This window comes from Platalea leucorodia (genome assembly GCF_965183815.1).
Source record: "Platalea leucorodia genome assembly, chromosome: 2".
Classification (NCBI taxonomy): domain Eukaryota; kingdom Metazoa; phylum Chordata; class Aves; order Pelecaniformes; family Threskiornithidae; genus Platalea; species Platalea leucorodia.
This window is the reverse complement of record NC_138824.1, coordinates 105890-123153: the sequence shown is the minus strand read 5'-3', so window position 1 is coordinate 123153 and position 17264 is coordinate 105890.

Below are 17264 nucleotides of genomic sequence, written 5' to 3'. Positions count from 1 at the left end.
ATGGAGGTGGCTGACATTGCCTAGTTCGGGGACTAAGAATGTCAGCCCTTGATCTAAAGAACCCTACAGCAGTGTTAACCCTTTCCAGGGGACGTAGGATGATTATTCCTGGATCCTCTTTCCCACCTCGGGTCTGCTGTTTAGATTGGTTTTCCCTGTGGAAATCCTGGATTAGTGACAGAAAGAAAAATATTAAAAAGTGTTTTCTACACATAAAGAAGTGTTTGTTTACTTCAGTGGGCATCCAGTGTCTGAGGTCTATGGCAAGTAAATCCACACACTCTTCTTGCACCTAGCAAGTATGAATCCTCATTATCTCTCAGGAGTAGAAGTCAAAAGAAGTTACTTTTATCCCTGTGGGCTGCTAGCTGGGGATCTGCACTGACTCAGTGGTCTTAGACAGGTCTCTCTCTCTGCTGGAGCCAGTTAAATTTCCCCAGCTGGAGGGGTAACTGCATACATCCAGAACATGCAGTGCTGGGGGAATGGGGTCCACGTTTGCTTCTGTGATGAAATTGCACCATCCTAACTGTGACCCAGCTGCTCAGGCCATGGGAAGGTACAGGGCAGAGGGTTTAAAGCCTTGGCAGGAGGTTAGACAAAAACTAAACAAAAAGGAGTAGAAAAACAGGTAGAGGGACAAGGCTCCCTAGGGTAATCTCAGTGGCTGAGGACAGGGTGAAGCTGAAAGGTCTTGGGTAGTGCCTAGAACAGATCAGGGCACAGATACGTTGAAAAAAACCACCTGGTTTGATTAGTGATGTGGCTCTTGAGAAGCAGAAGGGAGTGCAGCAAGGCTTTGTGGGCTGCTGGCGGGGAAGAAAGACGCTTGAAAAGCAAATCTGGGGAGCATGAAGAGCAGCTGAGAGCACTGGGGCAACCAGGGAACAGAAATTAGGGTCCTTGGGGTAGGGAACTGGTGATGAAAGTGTGTAAACTTGTCCCTTTCCTTCCTCCCTGGATATAAGTGGGTCGTTTCAGAGCCTAACTACCTCTTGGGTAAGAGATGCAACTGCCAGGTTGCCAGATTGCACCAGTCCAGGATGGGCAGGCAGCCATCCATGGTACTAGCAGCCCTCTGTTCCTATGAAGTTTGCAGGCTTGGGTCATAGAGGAAGACAGCAGTGACCTCAGTGGATGCAGAGTCACCAAATCTGAACAGCTGCTTCCAATTAGCAGATAGCTCCGCACTGGGGGCTGGCTTGACTGGTCCAGGCCCAGCCTGTGTAATGTGAGCCAGACTGCCCTGCTCCTTCCCTGTCCCTCCCACCATCGGGCACTGAGTTCCCTAGTAAAAAATGGCAGCAGAAGCCTCTGAAGAAAACGGCTAGCATGAGAATCTGTCCAGAGAGGCGTTTGGGGTCCAGAGCCACAGTAATGAGGTTGACAGGAAGGGCATGTAAATGGAGTGGGCTGCAATATACATAAGCATCTCCAAGCCTAGGGCTGATAGGCCAGGGCACTAGGAGAGCCCAGCCTATGCTTAGCAGATAAGTCACATTTAGAAAGAAAAGATATGGAATTACAGAGGGACCTCTGCATGCATCCCTGCCTGCCTGCCAGTGGCACCTCGCATCTCATGTCAGCCGTGAGGAAGGGGAAGCAGGCCCACACCAGCCCCAGCAGAGAAGCTGCAAAGACGGCACCCACTGTGCATGCCACGAACAGATGTCAGAGTGCTTGCTGTGCAAAAGCTCCATCAAAGCTGCAGATGCTGCCGATGCCATACCCAAAGTCTCACATGAGAGGCCATGACTCATGTAATGATGTTTTTGAGACTCCAGTCCAGATGAGGAAGGATTCAGAAGCCCGTTTAATCTTTGCTGAGCACCAGTCACTGACCTGGAATATGCTTTTCTCTTCCACATTTACACAGATCTCTCTCTCAAGAGTTTCAGATTATCTGCCCTCAGAACCAGACACAGCCCAGGCCTGCCTGCAGTGCAGCCTCAGGCTAACAACTCACTTTCAACCTCTACTTAGTCTGCCACTACCTACAGTCATCTCCATGCCTCCTGGCCCTCCTACCACCTCCCACCTGGCCCTTCAGGACCAGCACCCTATTGCTCACTTCCAACCCAGCCACACAGCCTCATTTCCCTCCGTTATCAGCTCTGAGCAGTGACCAGCGGTGGCGACCATCCTCTCACGAGCACGCAGGCAAGCTCCACTGCATCCCTGTGCATCCCATTTCTGTGCCACACCAGGGCTTCCTGCAGGCTGTCCTGTGTTTGAAAACACTTCCCCCACAAAGGAAGCTCTGATAAAATTTCCTCACGCATTAGCCGGTTCCCACAGCCCCAGCCCACATGCATCTCGGCCCTGACCTGGCCCCTGCCATACCGTATGCCCATCGCAGAGGTGCTGCAGGGACTTGGCTGCGCCCTGTCCACTGGTGCCCCCAGGCTGCCAGGGTTCCCTCGCCCTCAGAGCTCCTGGGCAGCCCGGGCCCCCTGGCTCTCGGGGCTCCCCGCCCCGCCCGGGGCTTCCCAGCCGTCGGGCCCATCGCCCGCTGGTGCTCCCCGTCCCTGCGCACAGCCCGGTCCCCGGGCGCTCCCGGGCGTCCCGCACAGAGCAGCCTCCGCGCCGGGGCTCCGCCAGCCCCGGTCCCCGCTCCGCTCGGGCCCGCAGCCCCCGCCCGGCGCCTCCGCGGCTCCTCTGCCGCGGCCGCTAAGCGCCCGCCCCGCGGCGGCTCTGCCCCTGCGGCGGCCCCGGCGGCGGCGGCGGCGGCCCCGGCGGCGGCGGCCCCGCGCCCGCGCCGCGCCCGCACCGTCCCGCTCCCCGCTGCCCGCGCCGGCCCCGCTGCCGTCGCGCCGCGGGCGAGGCCGGTCCGGCCGCGGACCCGCGGTGCTGCGCCGCCGCGGGCGCGCCCCCCCCGCCCCCCCCGCCCCATTGTCTGCGCGGCGGAGAGAGAACAAAGCGCCCGGTCCCGGTCCCGGTCCCGGTCCCGCCCGGCCCGGCCCGGCCCGGCCCGCCGTGCGGCGGTGCCGACGCGCGGAGCCCCGGGCACGGCCGGCAGGGCAGCAGGAGCGGGCCGGTCCCCGGCGCCGGCACTTACACCCTGCGTCCCGCGCTGGCGGCGCTCACATCCCGCAGGATCCGGCCCCGCCAAGACGTCCCGCGGCCGCTCCGGTGCCCCGCTGCTCCGCCGCCGCCGCCGCTTCGGTACCGCCGGCCGCGCCGCTGCCCCCAGGGCGCCGGTGCCCTCCCGTGCCGCGGCCGCCCCGGTGCGTGGGTGTGCCCGCCTCCCGGTGCCGCGGCCGCCCCGGTGCCGCGGTCGCCCCGCGCAGCGCTCGGCGGCAGGCGGCGGGTCGGCGCTGGCTCGGCGCGGAGGCTCCTGCTGAAACCCGACCCAGCGCCGCCCTCAGCCCCCCGCTCCCCCCGCCGCCCCCATCCCCGCCCCGCCACCGGAGCGCGCCGGCGGAGCGCGGCCCCGGCGCGGCCCCGGGCGGGGGTCCGGGGCGATGGGACGGCGTGGCGGGGCACGGGGCACGGGGCACGAAGGGGCCGGGGAGCGGCGTCGGGGAGAAGGCCGGCACGGAGGGTGTAAAGAGGGATGGGGAGGAAGCGAGGGGCGCCGGGAGCCCGGGGAAGTAGGAGGGGGTAGGCAGGAGCGAGAGGCAGGGCAGCGGTGGGACGGGACAGGGCTGGGCAGGAGATGGAGGGAGGCTGTGGGTGACACTGGGGGGCACGTGGGGACACGATCGCAGAGGCACAGCCCGTTCTCTGCTTTCTACCACAGTTCCTTCCAAAGCACAGAGCCCAGAGTCCGAGTACCTGTAACCTGCCAACACCTCGACTCACATCAGGGCTTCCGATGCCCGGGCTGGGAGGTACCCACCTGTAGTGCCTGCGCTGCAAGCGACTGGCGCCCCACCAGCCTGTACTGAGACACACCAAGACTCTGGTGGGTGACGGTCTAGGCTTCTCCACCAGTGGCTGGCTCCCTGGCTCAGCTTGGCCACTCAGACCGTTTTTCTCTGCTCCAGACAGGCCAGGTCACAGCAGTATTGGTGTGTCTGTTGGGGACCGCTCAGCCGCCAGGCCAATAATCACTGCTGGCCCTTCTTTTATTTCTTAGTAGAGAAACTGCCATTGACTACTGGCTGTGACGGTCCATTGCTAAGATAATGTGCTATAAAGGCCACGGCTCAGTCTGCTTTATCAGGAAAATGTCTAGGTTCTTCCATCAGTGGCAATCAATTCAAATAGTGAATAGAATCATAGAACCACAGAATCATAGAATCATAGAATGGTTTGGGTTGGAAGGGACCTTAAAGATCATCTAGTCCAACCCCTCTGCCATGGGCTGGGACACCGTCCGCTAGCATATGGACCACCCGACTAATTTCATAGAGAAGCAACCCTTCAAGATTTGCATGTCTGCATCCCTTCCTGAATACCACATAGGCTGAGCTGGATTTAGAAATAAAAAGTAACTCTGGTTTACTTTTACTGAGCTAAAGGTACCCTGGAGAAACCAAATCCTTTTGACCCTGAACAGCACATCGTACAATTCTTACCATAAATTCACCAAGCTGTAATATATTCAGTTTATTTCCCCCTACATCTATCTTCAGAAGGTCATAGGAAGGCAGGAAAAAAGTTCAGAAGGGGAGAGTGAGGATGATAAAGGTCCGGATCAGCTTCAATGCGTGGAACAATTTAGTCTCCATTCTGGAAAGGAGACAAACGAGTGAAATGGGGAAGAGGACAATGAAATCATGAGTGGTCTGTGGAGCTGATTTTGTTCACTGTGTCTTCCAATATAAAAGATGCACGAAATGAGGCTAACAGAAGCCACAATCAAAACAAACAAAAGAAGGTGGTACTTCATGTGAGGGGCTGTGGACCCGGGGAACTTCTTGACATAGAATGCTGTGGATGCTCGAAATTTACATTGGCCCAAAGGGTGCCTGGAGTAGTTCACAGAAGAGAAATCCTTTGAGGGTTCCTGACTAGAGGAAACCACCTCCAGCTCATGAAGTCACGTGAATCACAGAGTTGGGTCTGGAGGTGGACTTAGGTGAAATATTGTGTGTGCTTCTCCTGTTCTTCCACACCTTCCCATGCATCCACTTGTAGCCACAGCTGGAGTCTGGGCCTGGGCTAGAGGGAGCCTTGAACTGATTCCTAGTGGGAGGGTCCTTATGATCTTGTGTCCCAGTTTTAATGACATTTCAGCCTTGATTTAGCTATGGTGTCTTTATTTCTCTCTATTTTTGTCTACAATTGTTTTTTCTTACATTACCCTTATTCCCTCCCAGATATTTTCAGAAACAGCAGTAAGCTTATCATTCAGCATCTCTTCTTCTAAATGAAACAAACGTTGTGCTATCTTACTCTTACCTTAGCTATCCATTGCTGTTATCCTAATTGGTCTTCCATATGTATGTCTTCTAGTTTAAATTAATGTCTCTTTAATATAGTAGATCAGAATTCCCACTGTGTTCTGAAGAAATGTCATCTGCACCTCATAGAAAAGCGTTTAAGGGAAGGCTTCCTTTCTCTGCTGGAAATGTCTTGCTTGTTGTACTTAGGGATGACATTTGCTTTTTCATAGTTGCATCATCATACTATCTTACATGTGCCTCACACACAGGTATTCTTCCTTTTCTGTGGTTTCTAGCTAGGGTCGTTTCCAGCTTCTGGCCAAATATTTCCTAATACGTTGCTAAGACCAAGATCCACAATGTGATTTAGGCATATACTCTCCATGGTTTCTCGTTCCTTGGTATTTGCAGCAATGCTTTTATTGATACGGGTTCAAATGCATTAACTTTTACTTTTTGATAGATAATGAAATACATGGGGCTGATGGTGCTGAAGGACGTTGTTGATGTGATCACAAGGCTGCTGTCCATGATACATAAAAAATTGTGCCTTTGGAGAGGTCCTTGATGACTGGAAATAAGCTAATAGAGCTGGCAGATCTTTAATGACACTTTCCATAGAGCACAAGAGCTCTCAGTCCCCATGTATAAGAAATCAGGAAAGGAAGGCAAGAGATGGGCATGGCTGAGTAAAGACCTGCTGGTCAAACTAAAGGGCAAGAAGGAAATGCATGGGCAGTGGAAGCAGGGACAGGTATCCTGGGAAGAATATAGGGACCTTGCCCAGTTGTGTGGGGATGGAGTCAGGAAGGCCAAGGCACAGCTGGAGGTGAACTTGGCAAGGGATGCAAAGTATAATAAGAAGGGCTTCTATCGGTATGTCAGCCAGAAAAGGAATGTCAAAGAAAGTGTACCCCCCATGATGAACACGACTGGCAAGCTGGTAACAACAGATAAGGAGAAGGCTGAGGTACTCAGCCTGTGGCAGACGACACCAAGTTGGGCGGGAGTGTCGATCTGCTGGAGGGTAGGAAGGCCCTGCAGAGGGACCTGGACAGGCTGGATCATTGGGCCGGGGCCAACTGTATGAGGTTCAACCAGGCTCAGTGCGGGGTCCTGCACTTGGGTCACTACAACCCCATGCAGCGCTACAGGCTTGGGGAGGAGTGGCTGGAGAGCTGCCTGGCGGAAAAGGACCTGGGGGTGTTGGTCAACAACTGACTGAATATGAGCCCACAGTGTGCTCAGGTGGCCAAGAGGGCCAATGGCTTCCTGGCTTGTATCAGGAATAGTGTGGCCAGCAGGACCAGGGCAGGGATTGTCCCCCTGTGCTGGGCACTGGTGAGGCTGCACCTTGAGTACTGTGTTCAGTTTTGGGCCCCTCACTCCAAGAAGGACATCGAGGTGCTGGAGCGTGTCCAAAGAAGAGCAACGAAGCTGGTGAAGGGTTTAGAGCACAAGTCTTGTGAGGAGCGGCTGAGGGAGCTGGGGTTGTTTAGCCTGGAGAAGAGGAGGCTGAGGGGAGACCTCATCGCTCTCTACAGCTACTTGAAAGGAGGCTGTAGCGAGGTGGGTGTCTGCCTCTTCTCCCAAGTAACAAGTGATAGGATGAGAGGAAACGGCCTCAAGCTGCGCCAGGGGAGGTTTAGATTGGATATTAGGAAAAATTTCTTCACTGAAAGAGTGGTTAAGCATTGGAACAGGCTTCCCAGGGAAGTGGTTGAGTCCCCATCCCTGGAGGTATTTAAAAGCCATGTAGATGTAGTGCTTAGTGGCATTGTTTAGCGGTGAACTTGGCAGTGTTTGGCTTATGGTTGGACTCGATGATCATAAAAGGTCTTTTCCAACATAAACGATTCTATGATTCCTTGATTCTACTCAATAACTTTTTTGCCTGTCTTCACTGGCAATCTCTTTTCCCACACCTCTTGAGTGGATGGACCTCAAGGCAGGGACTGGGGAGAAAAGTCCCTCCCACTGTAAGAGAAGATCAGGTTTGAGACCGCCTGAGGAATCTGAATGTACATTAAGTCTATGGGACCTGACAGGATGCATCCCAAAGTCCTGAGGGAATTGGCTGATGTAGTTGCCAAGCCACTCTCCATCGTATTTGAAAAGTCATGGCAGTCAGATGAAGTCTCAGTTTACTAGAAAAAGGGAAATGTTGCACCCATTTTTAAAAAGGGTAGAAAGGAGGACCCTGGGAACTACTGACATGTCAGCTTCACCTCTGTGCCTGGGAAGATCATGGAACAGATCCTCCTAGAAGCTATGTTAAGGCACATGGAGGACAGGGAGGTGATTCGCAACAGCCAGCATGGCTTCACCAAGGCAAAGTCTTGCCTGACGAACCTAGTGGCCTTCTGTGATGGAGTGGCTACATCAGTGGACAAGGGAAGAGCTACGGATGTCATCTATCTATCTGGACTTCTGTAAGGCCTTTGACACGGTCCCCCACAACATCCTTCTCTCTAAATTGGAGAGGTATGGATTTGATGGATGGACTATTCAGTGGATAATGAATTGGCTGGATGGCTGCATCCAGAGAGTAGTGGTCAATGGCTCAGTATCCAGATGGAGATCAGTGACGAGTGGTGTCCCTTAAGGGTCTGTATTAGGACCAGTACAGTTTAATATCTTTGTCAATGACATAGACAGTGGGATTGAGTGCACCCTCAGCAAATTTGCAGATGACACTAAGCTGAGTGGTGCAGTTAACACAGCTGAGGGACGTGATGCCATTCAGAGGGACCTGGGCAAGCTCGAGAAGTGGGCCCATGTGAACATCATGACATTCAACAAGGCCAAGTGCAAGGTCCTGCACCTGGGTCAGGGCAAGCCCTGGCATCAATACAGGCTGGGGGATGAAGGGATTGAGAGCAGCTGAGAAGGACTTGGGGATACTGGTGGATGAAAAACTGGACATGAGCTGGCAATGTGCACTTGCGGCCCAGAAAGCCAACTGTATCCTGGGCTGCATCAAAAGAAGTGTGGCCAGGAGGTCTAAGGAAGTAATTCTGTCCCTCTACTCTGCTCTGGTGAGACCTCACCTGGAGCACTGCATCCAGCTCTGGAGTCCTCAGTACAGGAAAGACATGGACATGTTGGAGCAGGTCCAGAGGAGGGCCACAGAAATGTTCAGAGGCTTGGAACACCTCTCCTGTGAGGACAGGCTAAGAGAGAGTTAGGGTTGTTCAGCCTGGAGCAGAGAAGGCTCCAGGGAGACCTTATTGCAGCCTTTCAGTATTTAAAGGGGGCCTACAAGAAAGATGGGGACAAACTTTTTAGCAGGGCCTGTAGTGATAGGACAAGGGGTCATGGTTTTAAACTAAATGGGAGTAGATTCAGACTAGATATAAGGAAGACATTTCTTACAATGAGGGTGGTGAAACACTGGCACAGGTTGCCCAGAGAAGTTGTAGACGCCCAATCCCTGAACGCATTCAAGGTCAGGTTGGATGGGGCTCTGAGCAACCTGATCTAGTGGAAGATGTCCCTGCTCATTGCAGGGCAGGGGTTGGACTAGATGACCTTTAAAGGTCCCTTCCAACCCAAACCATTCTATGATTCTATGATTCTAACATTACACTCACCTTTAAGAAAGGCAAGGAGGAACTCAGCGAACCATCAGTTTGTCACAGTCATCTCCGTACCCAGAAAACTCATGGACCATATTCTCTCAAAATCCATTTCCAAATGTGGAGAACAAGGAGGCAATCAGGAACAGTCAGCATAGATTTAGCAAGCACAAATCGTGCTTGACCAGCCTGATTAGCTTCTCTGACAAAATGACTGGCTATATGGAAGTTTGGGCTGAATGAATGGAGCACTAGGTGGGCTGAAAACTGGCTGCACCTCTGGGCTTAAAGGGTAGTGATGAATGACTCCATACGGGGTTGGTGCCTGGCTGCCAACAAAGTACACCAAGCATTGATTTGGGAGCCTATATTGTTCAGTATCTTCATTAATGTTCTACGATGATACAGAGTACAAGTTTGCAGATGACACTAGGAGGGGGGGCTGTTATGTTGCACAACAGAACTTTGGTCCAGAGAGATGTCTAGAAACTCAAAGAATTGGATCAGCAGAAACCTCATGAAGTTCAATAAGGAGAAATACAACGTTCTGCACCTGAGGTAGTATAACTCCATAATTGGTACAGGTTGGGAACCAACTGCCTGAGTTTCAGTCCTGCTGACAAGAACATGGAGGTAGGGGTGGACACTGAATTAAGAGTCAATAGTATGCTCTCAGTGCAAATGAGGCAAACAACTTACTACACAACATTAGGAGAAGGGTGAGCAGCAGATCGAGGGAAATAATTATCCCCCTCGATTTGGGAGGTGGTGAAGCCACACCTGGAATCCTATGTACGTTTTTGGCTCCCCCTGTTCATGAGGGATATGGAAAGACTGTAGAAGATAGGTAGGGGCCTGGCATACACGATTGATTTATAGAGACTGAAGAAGCTGGGCTTGCTCAGTCTGGTGATGAGAAGGCTAAGGGGCTTTTTAATGGCATCCTACTGCTACTTGAAAGACAGGTTAAAAAGATGATGGAACCAAATATTTCTTTGTAGTAGCAGACAACAGAACAATAACAATGGCCACAATTACAGCTTGGGAGATTCAGAGTGAACATTAGGGAAAGTTTTTTCACCAGAAGAGTAGTGTAGCACTGGAAAAAGCTACTCACAGAGGCTGTGAATCTCAGCCCCTAGCAAGTTTTCAAGGCTTATCTGACCTAATATTGACAGTCTGTCTTCAGACGAGAGGCTGGACTGTGCATCTCTGGACACCCCTTTTAACCATGAAGGGCTGTCTACTATGAATCCATAAATTTCATTGCATTTCTGTTATGCTTCTCCTTAATAACAGCTTTTTGCTTTTATGCTGTTCTGGTCACCCTCTGTACTTACAATGCCTCTTTACTTTGTGCCACTGATCAACCTTATCAGTATATATTTTTTTTTTCTGGCTGAGATCTTTACTGAAAAAAACTAAATAGATGTGCTCCAAAACTGATCCTTGAAAAGACTGTGCATTTCCTCAAGCATAAAACTTCTGATTTACTGGTAATCCTTTTTTTTCACCAGTCTTCCACATCTTACAGTTTTTGTATTGATTTCTGTCTTCTCCATTTGAATAAATAATTTCTCATGTGTTAATGTAGCACTGCAGTTCAGATAGTCCGATCGACCTTTTTTCCCAGCCCCCAAAAAATCACTTATAAAGTAAGTTGTCTAATGTACTAGTCTGGCATGATTTGGCAAACCTGCTGCATTTGATCACATTTGCCATTTATTGTCATGTTTTCAAATTATCATTTGCCTTTAAAATCTGCTTTGAATCCTTTATACTACTGCAAGCAATCTACATTTTCCTAGGTCATTCATTTCAGTCCTCCTTTCTTCAGTATCTGTGATGTTTGTTATTCTTCAGCCCCATGGCATTACCCCGGATCATTAAACAACCCTCCTCTCAGACTTGCGATTTGTACGCAAGTGCTGCCTGTACTTAGAGACGGACATTAGCGGGTTCCTTTTCGTCTCCCAGTAAATTCTAATTTACTATATATTCTTGGAGGCCCTTGGCAAGAGAGGGGAGAACAGATCCATATCATGCACTTGGACATTCAGAGAGATCTTAGTCCTTCTGACGTGCAAGTATCTTTGGAGCTGTATGTGGACTGATAGGAAAATGTAAGTCAAGCTATGCCTTGTAAGAGCAACTAAGACACAGAAACAAGAGCAGAAATATGCTATTCAGCTATTCAGGGCAGAAGGCTACTGGTGGTAATAAAGGCTGGGACAGAACTGCAAGGCGCCCAGCTGTGTCATGCCTTTTGATAGAATTATTAATGATATGGAGACCAAAGTACGGAGAAGGGAGCAAAATTTGAAGATGACTGAGGTCTTTGGATTAATCAATGCTTTGGTGAACTTCAGAAACTGAAATAACATAGGAGCTGGTGAAAGATAGCAAACTGGAGTCAGTAGTGACCAAAGCATAGTTGGAAGGCAGCACAGAAAACATGCTCTCTGCATGCTTTGTGTTTCCCTAGATGTACAGGCAAATACTGCAGTGTAATGGGATGTCGTGCTCTCTCTCATGTTGCTATTCTGCCACCACAATGACTCTCATCATGCAGCCATGCACATCCCCATCCAGACTAGACTTTGCATGTTCCCACCCTCATCCATAGCAGGTGGGAAGTGGTCTGGCAGTTTAGCATCTTCCTGCTAGATGGCATCTTGCTCCTCAACCAGATAGGAGCAATCTGGCAGGTAGCCCAGCAGGACTGAGTAAATTGCTCAGAGGCTTCCACTCTTGCAGGCTGGAGTCTGGCTCAAAAGTCCCAAACAGGAAATCCTTCTAGGATGTCCTTAGGCTCTGATTCCCGGATCTCCACAGCAAGCAAAGGCTTCCTGCATTCAGAATGGAGATTAAAAATAAAAGAAGGCAGGCACCTGCTAGGAGCATACATGGCTGCGGCCGGGTGGCGGGGGAGGGAAGGAAGTGAGGGGACAGCTCTCCCTAATACAGGAGTAAGTTTTTTCGGGTGAGATCCTGAGTTTACCTCTGTCATTTGGAATGCCCTTGAAATCCATGAAATATAGAGAAAGAGTTGCAAGATCACTTCACCTAGCAAACAGAGCTGGTACCTCAGCTTTGCAGCTCTATATTCACAGCCTGGTCAAAAGGAAATGCTGCTGGTGCACTGCTGCTGGATGTAAGCTGACTAGATAGCTGTGAACCTTACAGTGGAAGAGTTCTGCATCTCCTGCTTGTCCAGATGGATGCAAAGCTCCTGTCACATAAAGTTCTTGCAACAGGCATATTTCTGTGCAATAGGGTTTGTTCATAAGCAGCCCCGAGCCCTGAATGTAAGGTCCTCTCCCTGGGCTGCATATGATGGATGGGTTAGGGTAGAGCAGGTGGAGTTCATGGCTTCTGTTAATTTGTTTATGAGAATGTTTACAATCTTGGAAATTTGGTGAAGCTCTGGCAGTGTTGGAAGCAGCTGGATTGAGCAGTAGTCTTAACATCACACTTCTGCTACATCATGCTTGAAGTAAGGATGCCCAGCAATCACCTCCCCTTGCTTCCCATCTTTCTCATGGTAGCCTGGTAAGGACTCCCACAGTCTATTTTCCAGGGCTCTATCTAGAACAGTCCTAAATGCCCTGAACGCTTGTCAACCTTGCCTCCTTTTTTAGAGAAATTCTCTAGCACAGCAAAACCTGTGAAATAATTGAACTTAAAATGTTGCTCCTTGCTACCTCCTTGTCTTGAATTTACATTATACCATGCATCTTGCAGGCTGGGAGTCCCACTGCTCATTGTTTCACCTGTCCCAGCCCTGGACGTGTTTTTAATTTTGCCAGTTCCTTGCATTCCCAACTAGCAGCTGTCTTGTAATTCAACTTGGGACTTCTCAAACAGCTCATTTGGTATTATTTTAAGTTATAGCAGCATCTAAAGGTTAAGACTTCAAGTGCAGCAATAAGACAATTCATGCTCAGAAGACAAAATAATCAAAAGTGAAGACAAGTAGGTAGATACAACAAAGAGCATGGAAGGATAAGGCTACAAGTGAGACAGCAGTTATATTCTTTGCAGCATAGCACCTTTCTAAACAGCATAGCATAAGCAGATTTTAAAAAGTAGAAGAAAAATCTAGGGCTATCAGCTGCTTCATTCCCATACCTCAAAGAGAGTTCAGCTGAACCCAGAAGCCCCTGTCGTGCTCAGCAGACGTGCACTTAACTAGTTCTTAAAGTCCTCCCATAATGAAGACTTCATAAACCTGCCAGTCAATCTATTCAGTGCTAAATTTTCTTTGCTGTTATTTAAACCCATTGTTTCTTGTACGATCTGTCATGAACACTGGAAATAGATTGTTCTCCTTGCAACTGTCTTGTACAAATCAAGGCAGTTATCATATCTTCTCACTCTTCTTTAAGCTGAACTGCCCCAGAGCATTTAATCTTTGCATATTGTATTTTCTCAACCTTTAATCATCTCCTCTGGACTTTCTCAGATTTGTCTACATTCTCTGAAGTGCACTAAGATTGGACGCAGTACTGTGGCTAAGGGCCTTATCACAGCAAAGCAGAGCCAGAAATGTCACTTCATGCATCCTGCAAGTCGCATTCCTCTTTATACGATCTCATATGATGTTATTTTGTTTTTGCAACAACATGCTCTCAGCTGAGTCATATTCAACCTACAGATCACTATAAACTAAACATGGAGAACTACTGTATAGACTGTTGTTTCTCAGTCTCTATCTGTACAGCTTATTATTCCTACCAAGCAGATAATCTTCCTACCAAGGAATAATAATAATTTTAATATTTCTATCAATGTTGTTTAGTATCTTGACTAATAATCTGCAAGGAAGTATGGACTGACTAAACAGAAGCACACAGAACAATAGGGAAATTATATTACTGCAGCTTTAGTGATGTAAATTTAATAATATTTATAAAGACTGTCGAAAATTCAAAGTGGTCAGAGAAGAGTCATAAGAATGAGTCAAGATCCGTAGAACAAGTTTCCACATGGAGAGCTTCAGAAAGATTAAAAAAAAAAAGTGATTTCTAAGGATCTGTAAGAAAGAAAATTTTTAATTGTGTATAATGTTTCAATCTAGCAAATGAAGGCAGAACAGGAGCAATGGGGTGGAACTGCAGTTATACAAACTAAAAGTAAAGAGCAACAGTTCAATGGAGGGAGGAATTAATCATTAGAATAACCAAGAAAAAGGCATAACAGATTCCTAGCAGTCGAGGTTGTCCATCTTTGGCTGGACAGGGTGCTGGGCCATCTTGTCTAGACCATGCTTTTGCTAGGAAAGTTTGGACCAGTTGATCCGTGAGGTCCCTTCCAACCTGGTATTCTACGATTCCATGATTCCATGATCTTTCTCAAGAGATGTGCTAGCTCAGCGAAAGTTACGGGGTTTGAAAGAGGAGTCTCTCCCTGAGGTTCTGTGAGCTTTGTGATTCCCAAAAGTCACAGATAGTGTCACCCAGTCCTAGTGTCTGAACTGCCCTCTGAATCTGTGTGCTGCTTGCCCCATTAAACTCTTCCCAAAGAGATGGCTGAACTGTGTCAAACCAAGGAATGATTTTTATGATGAGAAAAGGGAATGAAAGAATGACGAGGAGGAAACCATCTAATACATTTTAGTCTGTGCGCCAAGACAACACTGAAATCAACATTTCCAGAGAGGGGAGTTGACTGTGCTGAGCCCTGTGCTACTGACGGCTCTGCTTCCTGCCCTGGCTTCTTCCATCCTCCTCTTCTGGAATCTCTTCATCCACGTTTCTGCCGCAGGGTGACCTCATTTGGCAGCGGCCTCTGCAAGCGTGCGCTGACTAAAGCACACCATTCTCATAGGTGGCTCTTAGAAAGCTGCTCGCTAAGGCCTGGACTTCCTCCTTGGTAGCAAACAAGTCTCCTTCTGTTCCCCTGAAAATCAGCTGGGAGGAAGTGAGATGGGGAGGTGGTTTCCGAAATACTGTGGATTGTGATTACAGACATAGCCTCAGAATCCGTGGGATGGGGGTGGGGAGCACAGGAGCTGCATGAGCAATCCAGATTATTTTCGTGCGAGGTGAACACATGCCTTTGATCAACAGTGTTCACAAACAGATACAAGCCTGATGGCAAAGGGCCTGCTGGTGTTTTGTAAAAGGAAGAAAACAATCTGAGGAATATCCCTTCCCAAAGAATGTGCCTTTTGCTTTGGAGGAGTTTTCTATATATAGTGAGGTGATTATTTCAGAATGGAAAATGTTTGTTCAGGAAGGAAAGGCTCTGAGATCAGCAGAGTCAAGTCTCACCCACATGCTGTCGACTCCATTGGACTCTTCTGCCTAGCAGCAGGGAACTGGGAGGAGTCTGCAGGGGCGATGTGACTGTCCAGGTATCACCCATCTATACCTCAGTTCTCCTCGCTCAAGAGAACTCACTTGGGTTTAAGCTCTGGTCTGTCACAGAGGGGCAGGTTCTGAAGTAAGATCTGATGATTCCTCCAGGAAAAGGAAAAATGCAGATGGTCTGACCTTCTTTTCGCCTTTGACAAATTGTTTGTCATCCACAACCGATGCACACTAGGATGCAACAAGATATCCCACAAATACTGTACTCCTGTATGTGCCAGCAGGCAAATTGGCCACAATGTGCACGCTGACCAAACAGTCCGTGCTAAATATGCTGCATGCATATATAAGAGCTGAACTGCACTAAATATACCTGCCCCAAACAGACACAGGAAGCTGCGGTTCCTAAACTAGAGAGGATGACACACAAGCACGTATATATCTTTACTCTCCCCCCCCAGGAAGGCAGGCAGGCACGAACTGGTATGATACAGCCCCATCTAGTGGAAGTTTAGGTATTACACAAGCTTAATCTCACGAATATTCGTTGTTTGTGTTGTAGCATTGCTTATAAGTCCCAGATACAGACCAGTATGTGTGCTAAACTTCTCGTGTTTAAATTATTTCAAAACCCTAAAAAAATCATTAACTTGCAGTTTAAGTTTCTATGGTGCACATAACTTTACAAAGATGTTACCATTAGGTAACATCAAACACTAATCCAAGTCACAATCCGACAACATCCCATAGGTTACAAACGCACATATAAGCCTACCACACACTTTAAAAAGCCACTCAGACCTCCAGGTTAAATCACAGCTGCGTAGGTCCTCCAACAGCAGAATCAGGCTATAAACAACCACTTAGTTCATTCTGCTTTACATAACCCTTAATGGCCATAACTGACCTGGCAGGAGGAAGAGAGTAAGTAAGTTTGGTTTATGAGTCAACTTAATGATTCTTACATATCTAAAAATAACTCAGGACACTGTGAGGCACTGTGAGATGGAAGAAGGGACAGGTAACCCAGGAGGAATATAGAGATGTTACCCAAGCAAGCAGATATGGGGTAGGGAAAACCAAAGCCCACCTGGAGTCAAATCTGGCGAGAGGTGTGAGGTGCAACAAGAGAGGCTTCTGCAGGTGTATCAGCAGCGACAGGAAGACTAAGGAAAATGTGGGTCCACTGCTAAATGGGACAAGCACCCTGGTGAAAAAGGACAGAAAAAAGCAGCCTTCATGAATCCCAGGCCCCTAAGACCAAATCATAGAATCATAGAATCACAGAATCATTAAGGTTGGAAAAGACCCTTAAGATCATCGAGTCCAACCGTTAAGCTATCACTGCCAAGTCCACCACTAAACCATGTCCTCAAGCACCACATCTATCCGTCCCTTAAATACCTCCAGGGATGGAGACTCAACCACTTCCCTGGGAAGCCTGTTCCAGTGCCTGACTACCCTTTTGGTGAATAATTTTTTCCTGATATCCAACCTAAACCTGCCCTGGCGCAGCTTGAGGCCGTTTCCTCTCATCCTATCGCTTGTTACTTGGGAGAAGAGACCGACCCCCACCTCGCTACAGCCTCCTTTCAGGCAGTTGTAGAGAGCGATAACGTCTCCCCTCAGCCTCCTCTTCTCCAGACTAAACAACCCCAGCTCCCTCAGCAACTCCTCATAAGACTTGGGCTCCAGACCCTTCACCAACTTCGTTGCCCTTCTCTGGCCACGCTCCATCACCTCGATGTCCTTCTTGTAGTGAGGGGCCCAACACTGAACACAGCACTCGAGGTGCGGCCTCACCAATGCCAAGTACAGGGGCACTATCACCTCCCTGGTCCTGCTGGCCACACTATTCTTGATACAGGCCAGGATGCCATTGGCCCTCTTGGCCACCTGGGCACACTGCTGGCTCATGTTCAGCGGCTGTCGACCAACACCCCCAGGTCCTTTTCCGCCAGGCAGCTCTCCAGCCACTCCTCCCCACACCTGTAGCATTGCATGGGGTTGTTGTGACCCAAGTGCAGGACCTGGCACTG